We start from the raw sequence: 26,163 nt of genomic DNA on the forward strand, positions 1-26,163 counted from the left end.
GCTTTTGTGCTACTACTTGACTCCTAGTTAAAACTGCCGCGTTGGCGACGGCGCTGAATATAGCCACCCTAATTGCTGCCATGTGTCTCGCATCAATTTTTCAATTTCTGGGAGCGAGGCTGGCAGGTATCCATTTCTTATCGGCCAAAATCTGCCGAGCCCACTCACCAAATATCAAGTTGCTGATCAACTTTCAGACATTTCACATATCAAACCCCAGCTCAGTCCTCGACTCTAGCTTGGTTTTCTCCAAGCCGTAAGAGATTGCTAGGGCTCCGACGCCAACCACTACGCTGTGATACACAATATCAGCGACTGCTTTCTTATAGTCAGATGCTATTTTTGTCAATATATCACTTCTTCAATTGGAACCTAATGACTAGTCAAGACCAGTCAAGACCAGTCAAGACCAATCTGGGCGCGCACCTCAGCATCCTTACCGAATATTGTCCCAATATTGTCTGATCGAGATGCCTGTGTGTTTTTTAAAGAACCCGACTTCAATTAAATGCTCCATCGTTAGGGTTTAGTCCTTCATTAACTTGCACACACCATCAAAGTCATAGTTTCTCAACTTTTGAGCCAAGCGATACAAGTCAGACATGCAAGGGACAGGGGCATCGCGCGCGATTACTGCAAAAATGATGCTTATACTCATTCTAACAAAATATTTTAATTGGTGCTTATCATTTTAGAATGGTTGGATACCACTAATTAGACTGGCGAACCCGATAGGCCATCTTCTTTGCGTCGGCACGACGAACACAGCTAAGACAGAGCTCTTCTAATAGGAAAGCCAAAAATCACGGAGCACTGAAAACCCTCAAGGTTTATTCCGAAATAATGGCTGAAGATGAGTGCTTCTTCATTATCGACAATATTCGGGGGCCTCCCAAATTGTAATTGACCAGTTAAGTACAGTGGCAATTCTCCCCTTAAAAGACAGGAGTTCCTTCATCCAGATAGTTGATGAGAATGGGGGCGGTATAGAATCGTCTAAAGTTTACGAGATCCGATTGCACCTTTGAGACAATATGCCGCTACAATAATATTCACCTGTAATAAAAGTGGTGTCGAGCTGCTATGATTTTCTATGTTATTCCATGGTTTTCGCCGGCATTATGCATACCAGCCCTGACTTGTTTAACAATTTGGAGGAAGAACTACACAGATATATCTTAAAGTCAATAATGGCAAAAATCCTAGACGAACTGGTTGGGGATGACTCGGACTCATCCATCGAGGTTAGCCCAGAGCCCCGAAAAGACAGGTCTATCGAAGTTGGTTGGCCGCTGCTGTTAGCAGTGGAAAAGTTAAAAACTGCTAGGGAGGAAACTAACGCATGTCACCAAGACGGATCCGAAGGATGTGACTGCTGTGTACACGAATATACCGCAAGGATGGGCAGGAACATGGGCGCTGGGCTAAGCCAAATGGCAACGTCAGCATATACAGGTCTTGTCAAGAGATTATTTCCGATGAGTGATCATGCTGCTCTGAAAAATGATCTCAATAATAACGTAGTACTGCAGCACGCTCTGTGTGTTCTTTCGGGAGAAGTATACAAACGAAATTGGCAGAAAAAGGTCGATGCACCAGTCGAATCCCGTTCCCCGGTGCGCTTGATGCAGGTGGTCTCCCAGCAACAAGAATTTGCGACTAGTAAGGTTGAACAAGCGCCTTTTGTTAGCGTTTGGCGCGTGCGACTACCAAAAAGGCGATGACTTTGAGATCATCGGCTGCAACTAAGGATTCCTCATATCAAGGTGTCGAGGTCTTGTATGATCGGCGTTATTCTTCCCCAATATGATGTTTCTTGTCCTATGTGACGCTGTTGATTTGAGTGGTTCAACTTTCCAGGGTAAGGAGATACGACTCTCGATGCTGCTCTTCTCGATAACACAGCCCCCTTTGTATCTTGGGATTCCAATGGTACGCCAGAATGGCGGAAAATGCTGCCTGACACTTGTATAGACCAGATAAACTTTAAATTCGATGAGCCGGATAATACTCCTAGTGTCCTAGCGAAAGCTATGCTCGTGTTCGAGATGTGAAACCTTTAGGGCTGCGCTCGACAATGGACATAAATATTTTTGCTGATTCAGTGCGCTACGTACCAAATAGAGAGACCCAACATTGCAGCCACCGAACCGCCCATGATTAAGGCATTGAGTTTTGCCTGGTGTTTATCTGAGGACTTACCTGAGGGCAGCGCGATGTGTGGCTTTTCAACACCGATATCAATCTTTTTATCTCCTGTGTGAGGCTTGATCGGATTTGTATCCCCTTTGTCAGGTGTTATCGGATCCATAGACTTGTCTATAAACCTTTTATTCACCCCATTGATTCCCGCCGTGAGACCATAAGCAGACGGTGGTGCTTGAAGAAGCTCATTGTTGTACTCTCACATCGACGGAGGTGCTCGGAGAAGTTCATTATTGTACCAAAGATCGCTTGGGGTAAGATATAGACCTTGGGAAAGGGCGAAAGTAAGAGTACTGTTGACGTTTGATAGTGTCATTCATATGCCGATCATTTCAGTACCTGATGATATCTTAATCCTAAAAATCATTCCTCCAATAGAGTTACACATTTTGTTGGGTGTTGTAAACCAATTGTTTTCAGATCCTGTTGGGCAGATCCTAAAGTGTGACTCCTAAAGTTCATGCTGCCCTTCATCATTTGAAGGAGTTTATTTACCACTAAAATATGCCTTTAGGGCTGCTCAGTGAATATTATAGACTACAACAGCAAGCATCTTTAGAATGAAACTGAAAGCAAAACTTGGTTTTAACTAAGATTAGTGTATTTAAAATTTAAGTACAAAAAGAGGCAAAAAAATTATTTTTCCACCAGAAGAAGTATTTTTCAATCGGTGAAACCTTCTTAATTTTATAACATATTTTTATTCATAAGAACGCCAAAATACATTACCCAAAAAACAAAAAATATTTTTATTTTTTCAGATTTTCTAAAATTTTGCTATTTTTTCATTGTTTAGATCCTGACAAGGAATACATATATATTTAGAGAACTACTATCTCAAAAAACCGTAATCAAGTCCTACTAATCAAGTTCTATCTATTATGTGACTAATTACATTGAATGTGTCTCATGAAAATTCATTATTAAAGTGTAGTTTGGAATCCTTGGAGAAATATCTGCCATTATCTAAAAATGCAAAGTGTTTAAACCTTGTGTTTGTCATATAACCTGTTGTTATTATCGAATGCGAGCTTCATTACCATCAACAATTAATCTGTTTTTAAAAAGGAACATTAAACTATCAAAAATCTAACAACCATGCAAGATACTTGCTTTTAAATTTAATTACTTATAAACATGGATACTATTTGCATATAGACCAATTTTCATCTGGATGCTGCCGGTAGGTCAGATTTAATAAACACTTTTTTAACTCCCACTTTAAGGCATGAAAACTGATGTTTAAAAATTTAGTCTTTGACAGAGGTGAATCTTTTCATATAAAAAGATAGCATGATCCTCATGGTTTATGAAACGAGCAATAACTAGATAAAAAGTTATTTGGACTGCTATAAACATTTTTAAACTACTAAAACAATTAGAATTGCAATTTTTCTAAAATATTGTTCAAATGTAGGTATATGCGTACGAACTTTAAACTACCCCAATTAAACTTCACTGATGTACACTTCAATAAAAAAATATTAAAAAGATAAAATTTTTAAGCTAAAAGAAATTTTTTCCCATCTACTTGAAAATCTTTTCAATACAGAATTTTGGCTAAGAATATAACCTAATTATTGTGACTGCCTAATCCGAACAAGACGAATCTTTTCTAATAACCATGTAGCAAAGATCCAAATATAGAAGTTGCAGATTTTTCTGTGCACAGAATAAACACCATGCAATGAAATCAGAAAAAAATATATGTCACATTAGCATAAGCATTACGAATAGGGAAGCCAAATTTTATGATTAAAAAAACTGCTGATACAGCACTAATAACTATAATCTAACAGGTGTATACTTGTCTTCTTAAGGTATCAATATCAAGAGATGCAAAGGTCAAACTTTTAGCATGCTTTGATAAAACCTTACGATGATAATCAAAAAATATATCTGGTATGTCCTAGGGTAAAAATAAATCAAATAATTTAACTCCTGATTCCTAACACATTTTACATTTTAAATAGAAACATCAATAGAAGTCGATCCTGCAATGTTTATTTGGCAAATCCTCACAATAATCCCTGAATTAAAAAAGATATAATGTAAATAAATAAATGATAATAAAATAATATAGGACTTGGGGTTTGACTGCAATGACTGTGTCGCTGGTAATTCTGTTATAAGGCATATGAAAGGCTGCAAAAGTCAACAAAAAACTTTAGAATCTCTTAAAAAATTATCAGAGCGCAACTCTGAATGGGTGCGTATATTTCCTGAAGTTGTGCACAATCTCAAAAATAAACCTAATTGATTGGGAAGAAATATTCAGAGGTAATAAGGGTTTAAGCGGTCACACAAAAGCCTTCTCTTCACGTTGCATACTATTGGCCTCTAAGATTCTTCGATTCTATCATTAACAATTGTTCGGAATTTATATTAACCAAGCAAATTCGAGAGAGTAGACTTAATCGTACGACTCACCATTAAAAGTGTATACTGTTTGAAGTGTAAATTGTTAAAGAAACCAGCCCACATTTTACGGTCTAAATGATGGGCCACAATGATCATTCGTTCGCAAAACGTAAATGAAGGGTCCTCCGTCTTGATGAGGCAATAACTCAGAGCTCCTCAATAACTGTCCATAAATTTGCCGCCTGCTCTTAAAAAGTTACATGATAACTATATACTCTTTTTATAAAACCATCTAGAGTAATTCTTTTTTTTCGTGATAAGACGGCTAAGACTGACTTTGTTATGCTCTTTCCATGGCTTCTAATGGCCACCTGTTTGTCTCTAAACTTAACGCACTCATCAACACTTCGTTTGTTCAACTTACACTGCAAATCCTTATTAAACTCTGTTCTTGATGCACCCTAAGTGTTAAACTTTTACCACAAGCCCCTAAGATTGAGTACTTTTTATAACGCAAGCCTGCAATTTCAGCTATGGGCCGACTGGATTTCAACTTTTAATTTACCAAAACCCAACTTGTTTTCTATATTATATCACATATGGCTTTCGGGATATTCACTAGTTGAACTCATCAGCATGTGCTAGCTCCCTGTATATATCTTCTGTCTCAACCTCAAACAACAGGCAGTCAGTATTGCTACATAACAGGTTTATTTTATCATTATATATAGCCTTAAGATTGTTATAACAATACGCAAAGATTAAGTATTTTAGTGGATAAGTTCGCTCTACCCTACATGTATCGGTTGTTTTAGCATGAATTTGCTTTTTGTGTCGTATATTGCTAACAAATCTCGATTGAATATCTTTTGTGAAAGATCAGCCGGGTCTACAACCAGATTACTCAATTTGTCTCTTTCAGAACCACAGCTGAGTCAACTCTAATTCCCTTACTCCAGTCTTCCATAGTTTTATAAAAAAGATGAACTCGTAAACATCTTCGAAAAATATTACTAGGTGCTTTAGCATGTAAGTCAGTATTAAACTGAATACACGGTGTCATTCACGCTTTCTGCTTGAACTAAACTGTTCGATGAACTTTTGAAAAGGAACAATATATCGCTCTTTTTTTACGTAGGTTTGGAACAAGTTTTGTACCTTCGATGCAGCTGAACAACTAGATGCATATATAAACTAGCTAAAACCGTATATCAAACTTAATTAGGCGTATCAACTAAATCTTTTTCCAGTAACAAAATCGGACTATTAAAGATTGCAAACAACTATGAAAATTCACCAGCCGTTGCATTTGCCAGAGGTTATTTTCATCATCCAGTTTTGCAGCTAGTATGCTGTAAATATCTTTTTTTTGCCTACTCTTGAGCATTATGAGAAATACCAGTCTCCAAATAGGTTAATGGGAGAGGCGCACTCGCGGTGCTACTTTATTTTGTTATTATATGTAAAGTAAAATTAGTTGTGCCACTAAAAATTTACCATCAGTTTAAATAGAATCCACTTCATGTAGATCATTCTTTGACGTATTACTTCACCAGCATTTTTTCTCTCAAGAGTATAAATGATTTGGTACATCAACGGCGGCTGTGTGAGAGATCACATTTGTAGTACCGTTTTTTAAAATCTGGTATGACTGATGTTAGTGTAGTTATTTTTCTATGCGTTCTTTAAGACAAGAGTATTGCTGTTAGAAAGTTAAAACGTTTTGCAGCTAATATTTCAAATTGTTCCTTAGAGATAGTACATGCTGGTTGTGAATATCTTTTTTTACATTGCAGATAAAAATATATTTGCCGTTTGCAATCTTTATTTTTTTACCCGCTTATGAGAAATACCCGTATCCAACAGAGACCACGAGAATTGCACCACGCGCAACAAAGGCGTACTCGCGCATTCGAATCCAATCTAAGTTCAGTTTTACTTTCTTATTTTGTTCTCTCAATCGAATACAAGTGATAGCTATCACATAAAATCTAAGCAATTTATTGTCACCTTCTGGACTGATACTATTAGTTTGCTTTCCAACTCTGGAAAAAGATCGCGTTGTGGTGCTTTGTAAAGTAAAAGTCTTGCATGACGTATAGATAGTTTGAGAAATTCACCTGATAGCCTGTTTTGTTTAAAACCTAGGTAAGGCAATTATTAAAAATTTAAGTGTACGAGTAGAAGGTCAAGAGGTGAAAGGCCTGATATCATATGGCAACTACTGGAGTATCAGAGACCTCTATCACACATAGAGAAAAGAGCTCTTCCCTATAGACTCCAGTATGGTTGTGATAATCAAGCTAAACCTGGAAATCTCACTTTACTCCAAAGTGAGTCAAGTTCTGGTTTCGCTACTAACCCAAACGCTGCAATCTCACTTGTATTTTTTAAAAATCTTTTGTAATATTGAATATCCTTTGATTTTGAGCTTTGATCCAGCCAATGTCCATTTTATGCGAGTATTTTCAAGTACCTGCTTGAGCATAAGTTTGTGTTTGTAGACAATCAATAATATCAAGGGTTAACTTAAATCAGTGAGTTCACGTGAGTTAGCATTTAGTAAAGCCTTGGAAACAGCTGGACATTTTGTCTTACCCGCTGAAAATATATTTCGTAACCGTCGTATAAATTATGATGGTATTAAAACAAATTAGACCTTCAATGCCTACGCTCTGGTGGTTACTTAAAATATAAAATAATTGTTTGCTCTAGCTCTGTATCATTTGCGCGACAGCTTGAAAAATCACAAACTGTATTTAATCCTACTCGTGAAGATTTTACAATCATTAGAGTTCCCTCAAAGCTTTACTCACGAGACATGTTACCAAGATTTTTCTTCAAAGAGGCGTACGGTGTGCTGTTTAGTAGTAACCAAGATGCTAGCCCTGAGACAAATGAAGCCCTATCTGAAGCTTGGGGTACTTTAGTATTTACACTCAATAACTGGCATATTAATACAAGAAAACAGTTAGTTGTGAATTATCGAACAGTCTCCAACGGCACATCCGAGGTGAAGATTAGAAAATCAGAAAATCTGATGATGGTTAGTAGATTTTAACCACTCGCATAGCTGGAAAAGGAACAGTAGATGTCTGACTGTTTCAGGTCATGGATACAATAGCAAAGTTTGATGGTTGAAGACCTGAAGGTGTTTTATGGTGAGTTATATGCTTGACAAAACAGTTAATACAGTCGTAATCCTCGAAGTGAATTCAGCTTTTTTTATTACACAATAATAGTGATAATATATTGTCCTACTAAGTGTTAACTTTTGGCTGCCTCTTTTGGTTGCTTAGTGGTCAGTAGTTGGTATTTATGTTTATACGTTTAGTACCCTTTGGGAACGGAAACATTCTTGTTAGAAGGTTCACCGTAATGCAACCAAACAGTGGTAGCTGACTATATTTATACAGTTATCTTCCACTTGCTTTGTGGTGACAATTAAAGTCTGACTATGATGGATAAAGTTGGTTCCACGCTCTGTGACTAAGTACAGACACAAATGAGAGCACATTGATAACATACTACATTCTCACACTTGTGCAAACGACTGTGGTAAATAATTGTAACCATCCACTACAATCTAGCCTTATTATGATGATTGAAGTTAAGGAGAACTATAGTAACTTTAGTAACAAAATGTTAGTAGAATTTGCAAACTGTAAAAAAAACTAGCTGGTATTTCTTGGCCCAAACCTCCTTAAACAAACTTATTCGTCTTCTATTTTTGTTTCTTTCTTTCTGAATGTTTTTTTTTAAAAAACATTTACAATTATGAAGTCGTGAAACAGACCATTTTAATATTTTATTGTTGTCTTAAGATCAGTTGGATGTTACGCTAATAAATTTAGATTTTGATTTACAAAAACAAGGAAACGGAGAAAATAAAATGATCCTGTTAAGATCTTAAAGTCAATAACAGAACGAAGATTTTTTGCACCTTTTATAAAATGATAATTACAATGATAATAATAATAATAACAATAGTAATAATAATAATAACAACATTAATAATAATAATAATAATAATAATAATAATAATAATAATAATAATAATAACAATAATAATAATGATAATAATAGTAATAATAATAATAATAATAACAATAGTAATAATAATAATAACAACATTAATAATAATAATAATAATAATAATAATAATAATAATAATAATAATAATAATAATAATAATAATAATAATAATAATAATAATAATAATGATAATAATGATAATAATAATAATAATAATAATAACAATAATAACAATAACATTAAAAGTAATAATAATAATAAAAATAATAACAATAATAATAATAATAACAACAATAGTAATAACAGTAATAACAAAAAGAATAATAATAATAATAATAATAATAATAATAATAATAATAATAATAATAATAATAACAATAATAACAACAACATTAAAAGTAATAATAATAGTAATAATAATAGCAATAATAATAAAAATAATAACAATAATAAAAAAAAGATTAATAATAATGATAATAATAAATAAAAACAATAATAATAATAATAATAACAATAATAACAAAAATAGTAATAATAACAATAACAATATTAATAACAATAACAATAATAACCCAAGTAGCAATGCATACATGGCCTGACAAAGGTCTAGTTCTAGCTGCAGAACAGGGGCGGGCCTGGCTTGCCAGACCTGGCGCAGTGCCGCCATGCACATTGGCTTAATTATGGCCCAGGGCTGGCTAGCTATTGCAGGCTCTGGCATTTCAATGGGCCACCAATGGCAAATGCTAAAAGTTCCTATGCAAGCCCATAGATTCACCAGAGCCTAAGTGACGGGCCAAAAAATAAATCACTATTATTATAACGTTCCTCTTCATCAGTTTTATAAATTCCATGTACATATCACTCAAATGTGAAAACAAAGTTTTAGATTATTAACTTATTTTAACTAAATTATTAAAGCCTGCCATTTAAATGTTCCTTGTTAATGGAATAGAGAAAAAACCATTAAGTTAAATCACTCTTTTTGATTTGTAGTTAAAAAAAAATGAATATAAATTGCTTCATCAAGATAAAACCAAATTCAACAAACAAATTCTATTTATAAACCTTACAAAGAAGAATTCGTTAACAAAAACAAACTATTTTTGACTTAATATATTATATTTAAAGTAAATTACTAATAATATATATGATTTAAAATATGACTTTATAATATATAATATAAATTATTATAAAAAATTACAAAAAGATGTGATTCATATACATTTAAATTTCTTCAGAAATGTTTTATAAGGGGCTACCTATTTTACAACTTTTTTTATTACCATTGATAAATTATTTGTGTCATCATCAAAATCTCTTTAAGAAACATTTAGAACTAAAATGTAAAACCAATCTGTGTACATAATTTATGCTAGTTTGCAATTATAGCAGCCATACTACCAACAAATGGTATTTAACTATGTTTAAAGCTATTTATCTCAGCAGACTTTCTTATGGCTCTTTGTTTTCTGCCACTGTTACGATCAGTAGCCCCTGCCAAATACTTTCGGATCTATCTTTGGTTGGACCATTCTTTCTTAATGCTCCTGTGAATATATATTATCCTTTGTAGTTGAATACAACACTTTACTTGTTACTAAACATAATATTAAGAATAAAATATACATTATGTATGTTATCAAAAAATGTATGATACATATCAGTTTATATCTTTAAATGTCAATAATTATCCCTTAAAGTTTAATAACAATCCCTTCTATTTTAAGATATAAATGCATGTAAGAAGACCTTAAATTTTTTCATAATGTATTATATAATAAACATCTAAATAAAGAAATGTTTAAATCATCTACTGTACCTTTTTATTTATATTATATAATGTTATACTTACTATTATTTGAAATTTAAGATTTCTGCACAAGCATATAATAAATTACTATGTTGGCAGCTCCCAACAGTTGTAAGTTGGTAAGCAATTATCATTTTAGACCTATATAATAACTAGCCTTCTTTGGTCTAAATTTAAAACTTTGTCTTTTTCTTCAATGCTATTTAACAAAATAAATTAAAACAAACTAAAAATAAAAATTATACTCAGTCTTACTAAGAACTTGTACCTTATTTTATCATATTTATTATAAAAAACGAAAAAAGAAAAGGTAACATACAACAAATTGGCGCTACTGCAGTTTCTCCCCCCCCCCCCCCCCCTTTTTTTTTTTTTTATGATTGATTCTGATAAAGAATTTTATGCTGATTCAGAAAAATATAAAAACATAGACCTGAAAATTAATGGAAAGTGCTCTAATTCGAAGTTAAAGTTGTAAAAAATCCCACTAAAATCCCTAATATTCGCCTTTTTTTCTTCAAAACGCTTTCATTTTTAACGAAAATTAATTAAGGTTGAGATACTAAAACATCCCTCAAAAGGAGGTCACTCCGCAATGTCCGTAAAAATTACCGTAAATTTGATCAAAACACAGCCAAGAATTTTTGCTCTTTGTATTTTTACGTCCGTGGGTTGGTAATGGAAATGAACTTTTCAAATTTGATACAACTATATTGAGTTTTGTGAAACGAAGGTTTTAAATGTTATTAATGTTAGATTTTTTGCTGCATATTTTGCTAAAAGATTTTTTTTTTACGATGCAAATTGGACTAGAGGTAGGCCTAAACCCGAGTATAATCCAGTAGTTTTGGCGAAACCGATAATTAGACTAAAAGGTTTCCGCCAGAAATAGTTTTTTGTGATACTGAGCAGACAATTTTTTAAAAATAAAGTTAATAACAATTGAATGTTAATAACTATTGAGATGTTACTTCTGGCATTAATATTTAACAGATTGTTTTCAATGTCAAATCTTAAATAAAAATACAAGAAAGTGTCTACATTTTTCACTAATAATCATGTCCTGTAGCCAGGGAGTCGACTATAAGCACTATACTCATTTGTTCCTTCCACTCTCTAACTTTGTTGTCATCTTCATTCCCCTGTTGAAAATTACCCAGTACCGTCTTCTTTCTCCGTTACCGCATCTATCCCCGTAAAACAGTAAGTATTAAGGTAAAATATTATCTGATTTGTGAGAATTAAATCAAATAATTCACTTCTTAAACAGACTTTTTGCGGGTTAGTAAATACCAAAACTGCTGCTCCCATTTCACGGAGAACTCGACTTATTAAAATCTTGTTGTAACTTTGTTGAGCGCTTTTCTAACGCTACGAATAAAAAGATTGTAATCTTTTTTGATAGTTTAAATTTTAACATTTCAAAAAATGGGAGAAGTAGGAGAAGGGGACTCAAAGAAAATTGGGAATATCAGATCAACGAAAGAAAAAGAATGATAAGAAAAATATAGATCTTTAAAATGTCATTTTGTAACAAGTAAAAATATAAAATAATACCATGTAAAAAATGCCATGTAAAACAATATGTAAAATACTTACCAAATGTTGGAGACTTATTTATTGTATACTTTATTTATATATTTTAAATCATTTGGGTTCCCCCAGTTCTTTTCTAACTGGAATTCCATTTTCATTTTTGGTGGCATTTGAAAATTTCTTTAAGACCTTTGCCAAATCTTCACAAACTTCACTGGTATCAATAGTTGATTCATCGACATCATATGTTAAGTTTTTTTATCTGATTTAACATATCGCGAATATGTGAAAGAGTTGAAGTTGTTACAACAGTTTTTTTCATCGAGTCATTAAGTGCCGGAGACAAACACTCTCCGTATAACATTGATTCATCACCAACTTCACACGGAGTTGGTGAATTGATTGGAATGTATACAGTATTCTCATCATCATTATCCAGAGTCAGGAAAGGAGAATTTCTATATAATGATGACAAAGAATTCCATGATCATGTTTCAGGAAATCTTATAAATACCAGGAAAAAATGCTTGCATAAACATGCAGATTCACGCCAACTTTTGCAAGAACATTTTGACATCAATTTGTCACTTCCAAAATCTACAGTGTAACTTTCATTATTACCTGAGAAACTGTTTACCGTAAATACTCCATGACTTTGTGGCCAAGCTCCAGTCATCTCAGAGTCATTAGCAAGTGCAATCTTCTCTAAACAGTTTTTGATAAAATCATGTGGTCTGTTAAATAGATATTCAGGGACAGTTGTATTATAGAGTTTATAGCTGGAGTGCATTTTAAGGTTCGCTTCTTTATAGCTAAATAAATTAATTAAAAAGCTTAAATTCATAAAACTACAGCATTTACTTTTGCAATACATTTGCTACTCTTTACATTACTATTTTATTTAGTTTAATTATGTACTAGTATATAGACACGCATTACTATTGCAAATTAAAATGCTCCTATGTATGACATAAAAGTATATGTATATATGTATAACTATAACTTTTTATCTAAATTATAGAATTCCAGACAAATTTATATTTTACCATACCATACATCATACCAAACTACTACTGTAAACCTATAAAATATAAATGTAAAATATAAATAAACTAAAAACAAAGTAAAGAACTTCTCTAGCTTATCAGGAAAGAATTCTTCAATTAGGATTGTGAGCATGCTAGTAATTGAGGAGTTTTTATATCGTTGAAGGTATGAATATTTAAATGATTGGTTTTGTCGTTCTACACCATTATTTGTATTGCAATTCACCAAAAATCTATCACTTCGATATGCCCAAACCCATCTCTATAAACATACTTGATAATTGATAAGTCTAAAACTATTACATTTCTCTGTATCATACTTATAGTATCATATCATAATTGATAAATCTAAAACTATTAGATTTCTTTGTATCATACTTATAGTATCATATCATAATTGATAAATCTAAAACTATTACATTTCTTTGTATCATACTTATAGTATCATACTGATAGTTAAACACCTGACTAATTAATTGATCAGATGTTCACCTTCTAAATATTACCTCTTTAATTTTTAGCCAGTATCTTGAGATATACTCTTTGAATTTAATGAAGTTAGCACCCCAATAATCAGAAGAAAGAAGACAGGTTATTGCCAGATCCATTACCTTTTCATTCCATGCTCTGGCAATGCGTCTTAAAATTGCAAGTATTTCCACTTTATGATTTGAACAGCCATTGGTTTTTTTGTTTAACCAACGTTCCCATGCCTGCTTTCTGTGAAAATCACAAATCAGAACATGTGTACCTAAACATGTTGGTAAAGGCTTTTTAAAAGTAATCACCATATGTAAACCATGCCAAGGAAAGTCAGTAAAAATGATTAATTACTGCTTAAAATTGATGCTTCATATTTTAAGAGAGTTCATGGAACATGAAGTCTAACTAGTGGTAAAAAAAATGAACTTAATCTGAAAACATGGGTTAAAAATTGGAAAAAATTTGATGATTTGACATGGAATGCCCCCTCAGTAGAGAAATATATAACACCATCATGGAGAAATTTCAAGTTGATTTAGGATTCACATAATTAAAATAATATCAAGTAATATGTAATATACCTGCAAAAACTGTCTCAATTGCATCTATCTTCTCATTACAGTAGTCTGTCATGCAAAATGACGGATGGAAAGATGGGCTCCATGACTTCAAAATGTTTAACGCCTCCAATATTGAAACTTTTGTTTCATTTTCAAGTACAAATGTAGCTATAATTTGATAATCTATATTTGTTTTTACTGTTACAAAGAACAATGGCAGCAAATACCTTGTAGTACGATATGTGGCATCAAGTAGAAGAATTTTTTCTCCATATTGCTTCATTAGTTTTTTTTGCCAACATGTTTGATAAACAAAAAGGAATGTTCCAACATCACTAGCCACAACATTTTGGTCACATTTTGGTCGAAAAAATATATTAACAGTTGGATCAGTTTCTTTCCAAGCGTTAATCTTCTTTAAAAGACATTCTTGATCTATCATAGAATACCTAAACACAAGTAATTAAATAAGATTTAACATCTGTATGTTAAATCTTATTTAATTATGTGTAGGTATTCAATAATAGATAAAAACTACCAGCTTAGTAACTCTCCTATCGACCTATTCTATAAGGTTAAAAAATATATATTTAATAGATCAAAATATACCTGAACTTGTGTTGTGCTTTTACAATATGTGATCTTATAGTTTTATTTCTAGGAAAAAATCTTCTATTATTGAAAGGGGGATTTTGATCTTCAAACATTTCTTTTACTTAAATCCTAAGCAATCTTTTCATTTCCCTGAGATTTAAAATTCCTTCTTTCAAATATTGTTCAATCTGAATTGAAAGTTGAAGATCTATCATTTGGGAAATTAGCTCAATCTAAAAGTTATTTGAACTGTTTATCAAAAAGCTGAACTTAAGACGATACAGAATAATATGATATATTTTTATAAATTGGAAATAGAAAATATTTTATTATACCTTATCCCCAACTGGATGATTTTCATGACAAGACAAATAATCTATTACCAGCACTATCTTTCTAATGATACTATCTTTCTCAAATGACCCATTCTTGATACTATCTCTGAGTAATTTTGATGCATTTTTTCTTCGCCATTCAGTTGATTCTAAAATCTATAAATACAAACTGATTTCTGAATTAAATGTGAAAATCTTAAAACAAAACAAAAAATATACCAAGAAGCAAATTTAAAAATATATATTTATATACATGGAAACAAATTTAAAAAAATGATAACCTTAAATTCTGGGAAAAGTATAATTTCTCTCATAACAACTTGAGCTAGGCACATAAACTTCTTGCTGTCCTGAAGAACTACATACTTTTTGTGGTAATGAGGATCAGCAATGCCCTAGTTTGATAATACCATTTATCTATTATAATGCAGATAAGTCATATAGAGAATATTGATTGGACATCATCATCATATCTTTTTTTGTTTATTGCATTCATTTTGCGTGCAGTTATTATTGATGAACTATTAATAATAATATTATGTGTTAAATAGCACATATCAGTAAATGACATTTGTATGTATTTATGTATGTATGTATGTATGTATGTATGCATGCATGCATGCATGCATGCATGCATGCATGCATGCATGTATGTATGTATGTAATGTCACAAAAATCTTTTGCAAAAATTTAAAACCATTATATGCATACAAAATCCAAGTTTGAATTTGCTATATAACTTAATTTTAAAAATTTGTAATATAAAATAGCAATTTACATTTTTTTTATTTTCTTCTCTGCATTTCTTTTTGGCTGCTAAATTTCTATCAAATCCATGATGGCAGTCCAACACCTTTGATGTTGAAATCATGTAAGGTGTTCCAGAGAATGGAACAACATCATCTTCCCATAACACTTTTCGACTTTTTGCAAACACATTATCTACAAAGATAAAACCCAGCCACCAGCCGGGCCACTGATTGCATAAAAAAAGTCATTATAATTTAAAACTGAGAGTTTATAAAATACGCCCAAATAAATGAATACAGATTTAATGTGATATAAGCAATATCATAAGCACATAAACAACTCAAAAGTCTCAGGTAAAGTAGGTACATGGAAGCCTGTGCTCTTAGAAATGATGTTAGAATGGAAAGCTTTTAGGAATTAGTTCTCCACAATAAAAAAAAGCCTCTAAGAGAAACAGGGAAGTTAAGAAGAATAGGTAGTGCTCATTGACAACACAACAGTGTTGTCACACAGACACAACAGTGATGGGAAGGATTGGAGGGAATACTAAATCAAATAGTTCCCTTTAATAAGATTGGTAACTTTCTGCTAGTTTGTGTATGAAAAATCAAGCAACAAACTAGCAGATAGATTAAAATAAGTTTCAATGTACTTTTTAATCTTTTGTAACAATAAAAACCTACTCAAAAAGGTTGATAACAGCATAATTACTTTTTAATTACATCTTAATAACAGAAAAACAATTTAAAATAATAAAAACCTATCTTTCCAAAATTTTTTCCAACTTTGAAAACTGCATATCGTGTAGTTGTTTGCAGTTCATACTGTTTTAAGCAAAATGCAGCTTCATCAGGTGAATCACATACAAATACAATTTTTATCATATTCCCTAAAATCAAAAAATAAAAACAACAAATAAACAAGAATTTTATCAATACATCATAACTGTTGAGGTATAAAATGCACATATCTTAAAATATACCTTTCTTAATTGGCAACCAAAACAGGGGCAAAAGTAAAAACAACTTACCTACATTAACGTATTCACCTGTCAGGGACCCAATTTTTAGGTACTTCTGGCAATTGTGTCCTAGAATTTGGAATATAAAACAGTTATTAGGGTATCACCACATTAGCATATATATATATATATATATATATATATATATATATATATATATATATATATATATATATATATATATATATATATATATATATATATATATATATATATATATATATATATATATATATATATATATATATATATATATATATATATATATATATATATATATATATATATAACAAAGAAACTATGTATGATACTTAAATTTCATGGCTTACAGCAATCATCAGCCATGAAATACTATGTTAATTACATCTAAATAACATAGTATTTCATGGCTGAAATACTATGTTATTGTGTGTGTGTGTATATATATATATATATATATATATATATATATATATATATATATATATATATATATATATATGTATATATGTATATATTCATATATATATATATATATATATATATATATATCTATATATATATATATATATATATATATATATATATATATATATATATATATATATATATATATATATATATATGTATGTATATATATATATATATATATATATATATATATATATATATATATATATATATATATATATATATATATATAAACTTGGTTAAAGTATATCATAACAGCCTTATGACATTAATTGAAAAATTTGGACAATTTTTTTTTTTTATTGCTGGTGAAAATAACAGACATTAGTTATTGGATATTAACTCCAACAGCTATAATTTGATTTTTCAGGAAGTTGTTTAGAGTGCACATATTTTAAGTTGCTTAACATTATTATTATCATCATTTTTTTGCATTATTTTATTATTACTAATAAAACAATACGAGAAGAAAAAGTTTAATAACCTTTGAATTCATGCTCACTATTATCATCACTATCATCTTCATCAGTACTATTCTGGATGTCATCATCTCTGAATACATTTTCTAAGATACCATTATCCGATTCCATCATTTTTAAAATTTTTAATTAGCGATTTAGTGTGTAACTTTTTTTTTGAAAGAAACTTAATATGCGAATAAAAAATTTACGGTAATTTTTACGGACTTTGCGGAGTGACCTCCTTTTGAGGAATGTTTTTGTTTCTTAACCATTAATTAACGTTACATTGCGCAATAAACAGACCTGGTTTCGATTAGCCTTTGCATTATTATTTTAAAGTAAAGTGTTTTTATTATTTTATCGAAAGTGTTATAACGAAATGAAATTAATGGAAGATTTCAAATAAAGGTTGAACGTAGAATTTGAGAATGTAGACAAACTGATGAATAATTATAATTGTATCGTATGCTGGTTTTTTTTATTAAAAAAAACGGTTTGAAGGTTACTATTTCTAAATTTTACATGTGATAAAACAACAATGAACTTAGTTTCAAAAGTTCTTCTTTTAGGAAAAAAAACTGTTGAATTCTTTTTGAAAATTTATTGCAAAAGTACATAGCTTGCATTATAGTTTATTCTCTAATAAATCAAAAAACGGCTATTTTCATTGCCACAAAAAATTGCGCTAGATAAACATACATTTACGACTTTTTTTAACGTAAAAACCATGCTATTAATATATTGCTTTTGTCAGCAAAAATATCATTAACTTATTATTTTCAAAATGGCGAAAATTAGGATTTTTAGTTGGATTTTTTTACAACTTTGACTACGAATTAGAGCCTTTTCCGTTAATTTTCAGGTCTATGTTTTTATATTTTTCTGAATCAGCATAAAATTCTCTATCAGAATCAATTATTAAAAAAAAAAAGGATTGGGGGGGGGGGGGGGGGAACTGCAGTAGCGCCTAAATATGAACTGCAATTACTCAATGACTGATGCTACTCCGGAGAGTTATGAACCTATTGACACATCTATTTTTTCTTTAAATTCAGTTTTTCATGATTGTGTCAACAGCTCTGATGAAATTTGGAAAACCAATGATGAAAAATTAACTAGTTCAAAATCAATTTTATCCATAGACATTAAATGTTATAAATGTCCTAGTTAATGATTTGACTAGTTGGGCAACTAGGCACAAAATTACACATGCAGCTTTGGGTGATTTATGGATTATATTGTGCAAATCATTTCCTGGCTTACTAAAAAGTCCCAAATCTATATTAAGAACTGAACAATTAAAGGTTGAAGTTTTTGAAAATTCCTATTTTTACTTCGGCATAAAAAATGGACTTTTATCTGAAAGTACAGAATGTTTTACAGGTAAGACTGTAACAATTCAAGTCAATTTTGATGGCTCACCTCTTTTTAAAAGTTTAAGCATGCAGATATGGCCAATTCTTGGCTTAGTGGAAAAGTTTGATGAAATACTGGAATATAATAAAAAACCATTTGTTATTGCACTGTCCTTTAACAATTGCAAGCCTAAAAACATTACAGCTTTCTTATCTAACTTTGTTTTAGAAGTTAATGAACTGCACAAAAATGGTATCACAATTAACAGTCAAAATTATTCATTTAGAATTTCTACAATTATTTGTGACAACCCAGCAAGAGCATTTGTAAAATGCACTAAAGGTCATAATTTATATCATGGCTGCAATAAATATGAGCAGCATGGTGTTAATGGAAGAGTAACTTTTCCTGAAACTGCTGCAACATTAAGAACAGATGCATCATTTGCTAATATGTCAGATCGTAAGCATCACATTTATGTGAGCCCTCTAGCTCAAACCTCTATTGGCTTGATATCACAAGTCCCAGGTGATTATATGCATTTGTCATGCCTGGGTATTATGCACAAATTTGTGTATTTGTTAATTAAAGGTCCTTTGAAAACAAGTCTCGGTCCACGTGCAGTATTAGATTTATCAGAAAAGTTGCTTCATTTAAAAACAAATATATGTTCAGAATTTGCTCGAAAACCAAGAGCGTTTTCTGATTTTGAATTCTGGAAAGCTACAGAATTTCAACAACTTCTATTGTATACTGGTATGGTTATCTTTCGAGATTACCTGATGCTTTGTACAACTGTTTTATGCTTTTTTGTGTCGGAATGACTATTCTTCTCAGTCATTGATTGTGTCACAAATATGTTGATTATGCACATAGTTTACTTGTACTTTATGTGGAACACTCTTCAAGTTTATTTGGGCCTGAAGTTGTAACTTATAACATGCATGGACTAGTGCATTTAGCATAAGATGCGAAACAATATGGTCCACTAGACAATGTTTCAGCCTTTCCTTTTGAGAATTATTTATCAAATCTTAAGAAACTTATAAGAATACCACACTTGCTTTTGCAACAAATTATAAGAAGGCTATCAGAACAACATCTTGCAGAGTCAATCAATAGTCAAACTAAAAGCACACTTTTTCAGTTAAGAAAAGAACATTTTGATGGACCTTTGTGCAATAGTGAAAATATAAATTTGCAGACTCAACACAAAGAGCTCTATGCAAACAAATTTTGTATTAAAGTTTCACAACTGTTTTAAAATAAAAACTGGCTCTGTAGTTCCAGTTAAAAATATTATTAAAAGTTGTTGTGGTAAAATTTATCTGGTGTGCAGCAATTTTGATAGTGTTGAGAACTTTTTCAACTACCCATGCAATTCAGATATCCTTGATATTTTTATGGTATCTTCTTTAGCTAAGCATCTTTCATATGTTTTATCAGATATAAAACAAAAATGCATTTTACTCCCTTACAAAGCTTACTTTGTTATTATACCTTTGCTACACAATTCTAGTTGAATAAGTTTATTTTTAGTCTTATATTGCATATGCTTTGACTATCCTTGACTTGAAGACATATGTTAAACTTTTTTTTTTGTTAATAAATTGTAATAAATTTGTTTTAATAAGTTTAGTATTTTAATAGCAATATATGAAGAGTTAGTTATTGAAATCTAGTGTAAGCAATTTTGATGTTATGTGCCATTCTGAATATTGTTTTATTTAAAATATAATTGGAGCTGCAAAAGAATTTTTTTTTTTTTAGATTATTAATAACTTTTTAAAAACTGTTTTTTTTGTTTAGTTATTAGTTACTAGTTACTATATATATATATATATATATATATATATATATATATATATATATATATATATATATATATATATATATATATATATATATATATATATATATATATATATATATATATAGTTTGAAATTTATTTTGCAAAATGATAAGTTTAAACTGATGCTTAAAGTAAAGTATAATTTTAACCCAGTGAGAATGTCAGCTATTAGAATAATTAAAAGCATTAATATCCTATATTGTTATTTCTGTTCGTGACGTCACGAACGTAAATTTCAATACAGAATTTCAATAACTGTAGTAATGGTTAGCCATTTTTCTGCCAGTTCTCTTCCTGTAGTGGCTTGCCACTGTTTTGCCATCACTGGCTAGCCGCTGTTTTGCCATCACTGGCAAACCACGGCTGGTCCATGAAAAATCCTTAGAGCAAAAAGGAGCTTCGCCAACGTTGGCAGCCGCAGCTGGTCCAGCGCGGCAGCCTACACAGGACCAGCGCGGGACTATTATATCCTTGCTGTCTGGGTATTATTATTATTTTCATTGTTATTTTTTTTTATTATTTTTTTTTGTTATTATTATTGTTATTATTATTGTTATTATTATTATCATCATTTTTAGAATTGTCATTATTATTATTATTATTTTTATGGTTACTATTTTTTGTTATTTACCAGCAAACATGGTTTGGAGGACCTATAGAGGTCCAGTAGAGGCAACGCTACTGGTCCATTAGCGGCGCGCCGCTTATGAACCAGTTGAGCTTTGCTCATCGGTTACTGAGCGAACCAATAGTGGTACAACTCTTGGGCGGTCAGTCAATGGTCCTATAGCGCCATGTGCTGTGAATGGTCAGCTAGTGGACCTATAGTGGCACGTGCTGTTAACGGTCAGCCAGTGTATTCATATTAGCAATTTTTTAAAAAATATAGGCTATATATAGGGCTCTCTATATATAGAACCTAATTCTTTATATCTAATATTAAAACGACAGACAAATCTTAAAGTTTATTATTTAGTTAAGCAGTTGTTTGGCGTATCACTAATTTGAGAAGTTTAACTTATTTACTGGTTTTGACAATTAGAAAGACTAGTTAGATATCCGCCAGGTGTGCCTCTAATAGTATGACTTCCACTGGATATTTATCTCTATTGCAAACTAAATAGTCTCCAAATAACAAAAACCATTTGGCCAATTTGTGTTTATGCGAAATGAGCGGCGCGATTATTAACAACAACATTTTAACGTCACTACACAAGAGAACTTTTTCAAACACAATTGTACTGTATTTATTTCATATTTTAATTGTAAAATTCTCCAAATTTTATTCTTCATTTGAAGATGATTCACTATCGGGTATATCATTAATCGTTGTAGTTTGTTATTTACTTTCTTTTCGTTCTTTACGACCGCCATCTCTACCGTTCGACCCATGTATATAACGAGCAATTTCTTTTTGAACATCACATTCAGTACAGTTTCGCGTCGGAATATTCCTTGCTATAGCGTTTATTAATTACAAAACAAAACTATTAAATCAAACTAAATAAAATTTTAAGTTGAAGTAAATATACAAGCACATTTTAATAACACATACTACAATAAAACTTTACCAAAAAGATAGCTGTGTAAGTTATCAAAACTTAGAATCAATGCAACACAATATCGAGTTGGAGAACGTGCACGATTCCGCAACTCAACCTATTGTTTCATCGACTCTAAGTTGCAATAACTTACACGTTTTCCAACTACGAATTCACATCTGCCATTAGTTATTAAAAAAAACTAATTTTTATTTAATAAAAATCTTATACATTTATAATGATGTACCAGCATTACATATGTTATTGCTTCAACATTTTGAACAAATGAGAATTAAAAATTCTTGGATTCCAAAAGTTTCGCAAAAAAACTTGAAAAATATCCACTACATAACTGCTCGCCTGTAATTATATGTTAAAGCAAGAGCACAAATATGTTTTGGCTGCTTTTCCCTGCATGGTTAGTGAGATACCAGGCCTTGAATGATTAGTGAAATACCACTTTATCAAAATTGTATAACCTTAATTCTTATCACTACATAACCGGTTATGAATTACTTTTTCATATTGTTTTAAAAAATGTGTAAAAGATCATACAATCATAATTATAAAATGAGAATTTGTCACACTGAACATTTTTTCACTGTAAACAGATTAAAATTTTTTTTGCTGAACAGACAACAATGACTCATAAAAATATAAAGTCAAACTACTAAAATAAATTGTTTGTACAAATAAGCCTGCTAAGCCACAAATAACCCTGCTAAATAAGTAAAAAAATGGTATTTAACTAAAATGAAATACAATTTTCTCAAATAATAAAATATTCACTCCAACCCTTACTCATTCAATAAAAACTCAGATGATTATAAATTTAACACTCAAATGATTATATATATATAATGTATATTATATTTAGATCAATAAATCATAAAATCAAATCCTATATCTTACAAGCTTAAGATATAGAAAGTGTTCAGACTTTTAGAATATTATAAATACATACTTAGAATAACTCCATGACACTTTGTATTCCCAAACTTTGTTTTTGGAGGTTGTCCTGTCAAATATAAATTTCTTAAAAGTGAATTAGTGAACAAGCTCCTTATACATTTTACAGCTTCTCTTAAAGTAGTCCCACCTTTGGAAGAAACAGCAACAACCTTAAATCATAAATATTGCATATATAAAATTAATTTACTAATGAAACACATAAAATAATAACTTAAATATTAATAAGAATTTTATGTACATCTGTGTGTGTCTATACACACACACACACACACACACACACACACACACACACACACACACACACACACACACACACACACACACAAACACACAAACACACACACACACACATATATATATATACATACATACACATATATTTTAATCTTTTGTTTTTTGTTTGTAATACACTCTTAACCCTTAATTCTCAAGTATGTATTTTTTCACACAAGGTTCATGAGTGATAAAATGAACAAGGTTCATGAGTAATTATAATAGTTAAGTAATAAAAAAAGAAAATATTAACAATACTGTAATATCTTGTAATAAAAGACATAAAAACATTAAAAAATGACAATGCTCTCACCAGTCGTTTAAATAAAACTTTACCTGAAAGCTTCAAATTTAAATCTAGAAAATCATTAACATTATTAATTGGCAGTTCAAGTTGTTCAAAAACGCGATCAGCAGATTCAAATCCTCCTTCAGTCAATGCTTGTAGATGTTGAGTATTGATGAAAACCTGACTTTAAACTTCCAACAAGGTTGATTTTAATTCGGCCAATATTGTAAAAGTCTGCTTAGCAAAGTTTTTAAAAATAATTCCTGAATCTAAATTTGAATATTCAGCATCTGTTGCCACCAGCTTTGGAATAAAACTATTATTTTGGCTATTTTCTAAAAAACTACCTAATACAAAATCTTCTTCTAAATTTTTATCAACTTGAAAACTATTGTGTTCTAGTGTTACATTTGATGCATTATTGTTCCCAGATATTAAAGTTTCCATTGGAAAAGTTGGTACATTTGGTGCTGGAGAATGCATTTTCAACTTTTTTGACTGCTTAATAAACTCTTGAATATCAAAACTAACAGTCTCATTAACACTATCATTTTCAAATTTGTCAACTGATTGCCTTGCTTTTCTAAAAAGAAATAGTAACTAACTTATATACTATGATTGACAGTTAGAACATTAATAGTAATTTAATAGCTCAAACCTTTTAACAATGACATTATCAAGAATATCAGACAAAAAAAAAAAAAAAATAGGGAAATAAAATTGTCCTCAAAAATTTGCTTACTGTATTGGCCACATTTAAATTTATATTTATTATATTGAGCAATAGCAGTAAAACACTTTAATAAATAAATTAAAAACACTTTAATAAATAAAATAAGATTTTTGTGTACTACTGATGCAAAGATTACCATCCAACATTTACAAGTCTACATTTACCTGCTATTATATTAGGGGTTTCAAACAAAGTTCTTTTTATATATAAAATATATTTAGAGAACAAAGTTTTAAGTTTAATATCTATTTTTTTAAACAAATGTTAAGTACTGCTTACTCTTTGGACATTGACAAATTTCATCAACTTCAGTTTGTAAATCTGAAGTATATTGTGCATCTTTTAACTTTTCAACAGTTTTTGGGTAAGAATCTAAAAAGTGCCAATTAAAAAAATTAAAAATATCCTAAAAGACAAAAAGAATAAAATAATTTTAAAAGGTTTGTAGTATGTATATTATTATTATTATTATTATTATTTTTATTATTATTATTATTATTATTGTTATTATTATTATTTTTATTATTATTGCTATTATTATTATCATTATTATTATTATTATAATTGTAATTATAATAATAATAATGATGATGATGATGATGATGTTTTATAAGAAAGTCGCGCGTATCGAAGTTGCAACAAGATTCAAATTAAATTTAAAAAAGCCTTTCAAATGATAACTCAATTTCTTTTTTCTTCAAATTTTTGTTTCATGAATTCTATTTATAAAAATATGCTTCCACTGTTACAACTGAAATGATTCTAAATGTTTGTTTTTTAACTACCGGATTTGTAATTCTGGCTTCAAAGCTTCTTGCCATTTACTTGACTATAAAAGTAAAGCGTCAGCTAAGCAATATACAGCGTTTAATTCTCATGGTAATTAATTTCACGCAAGCTCAAACAATCGCTTTGGAGAATATAAGATTTATTCCTGGAATATTCTCAGTTAAAGAAAGTGTAATTAATGCACTAGATCTTTATGCTACAATTGTACCCTATAGTTTACTTCAATTAGCAATACTTATTTTCGTCGCTAATCGTTTTTGTGAAATTTACTTAAATCTGCGGTACAATCAAGTATGGACATACGGAAGGCTGAAAATCACTGTGGGCTTAGTTGTGTTAGTTCACATTATGGTATTTTTAGTTGTTGTATTTTATCCAAATTCTTATAAGTCCACAGAAAAAATATTTTGCATATACATCTTCCCAACAACTGATTCCCTTTTACTTGTTCTTTTAATTATCGCAAATGGATACATTGGGTATCATCTGTATCGTCATTATCAAGTCAAAAGGAGAACCGTGCCAATGCAACAAAGCATCAGTCTTCCTGCAAATCCAATTGGAACAGTCTCAATACATAAGAATCCAAAGCTCGCGTTTAGAAGTTTTCTCGTGCCTTATCTTATTGTTACCAACTTTGCTGTCTTCTTTATAATTCCAGATTTAATATACAGTTGGCTTCTCATCAAAGAGCAAGAAGAAAAACT

General features: G+C 30.5%; 2 pseudogenes across 1 annotated transcript; both read right to left on the bottom strand.

Annotated features, from left to right (window-relative positions):
• Window positions 1-12,061: 12,061 nt before the first annotated feature.
• LOC145182159 (uncharacterized) lies at window positions 12,062-17,830 on the bottom strand (annotated as a pseudogene). Its single transcript, XR_016447814.1, has 11 exons — window positions 17,674-17,830; window positions 16,749-16,808; window positions 16,479-16,607; window positions 15,747-15,910; window positions 15,250-15,363; window positions 14,969-15,124; window positions 14,649-14,866; window positions 14,061-14,488; window positions 13,503-13,747; window positions 13,083-13,258; window positions 12,062-12,762 (listed from the first exon to the last, which is right to left on the bottom strand). The product of XR_016447814.1 is annotated as an uncharacterized LOC145182159 (transcript).
• A 4,246-nt stretch (window positions 17,831-22,076) lies between these two features.
• Window positions 22,077-25,488, bottom strand: LOC149877352 (uncharacterized; annotated as a pseudogene).
• Window positions 25,489-26,163: the final 675 nt, after the last annotated feature.

The sequence above is a fragment of the Hydra viridissima genome, unplaced genomic scaffold, assembly GCF_058129835.1.
Source record: "Hydra viridissima isolate aposymbiotic clone 2 unplaced genomic scaffold, HvirCarnegie_v1 scaffold_16, whole genome shotgun sequence".
NCBI classification, from domain to species: Eukaryota; Metazoa; Cnidaria; class Hydrozoa; order Anthoathecata; family Hydridae; genus Hydra; species Hydra viridissima.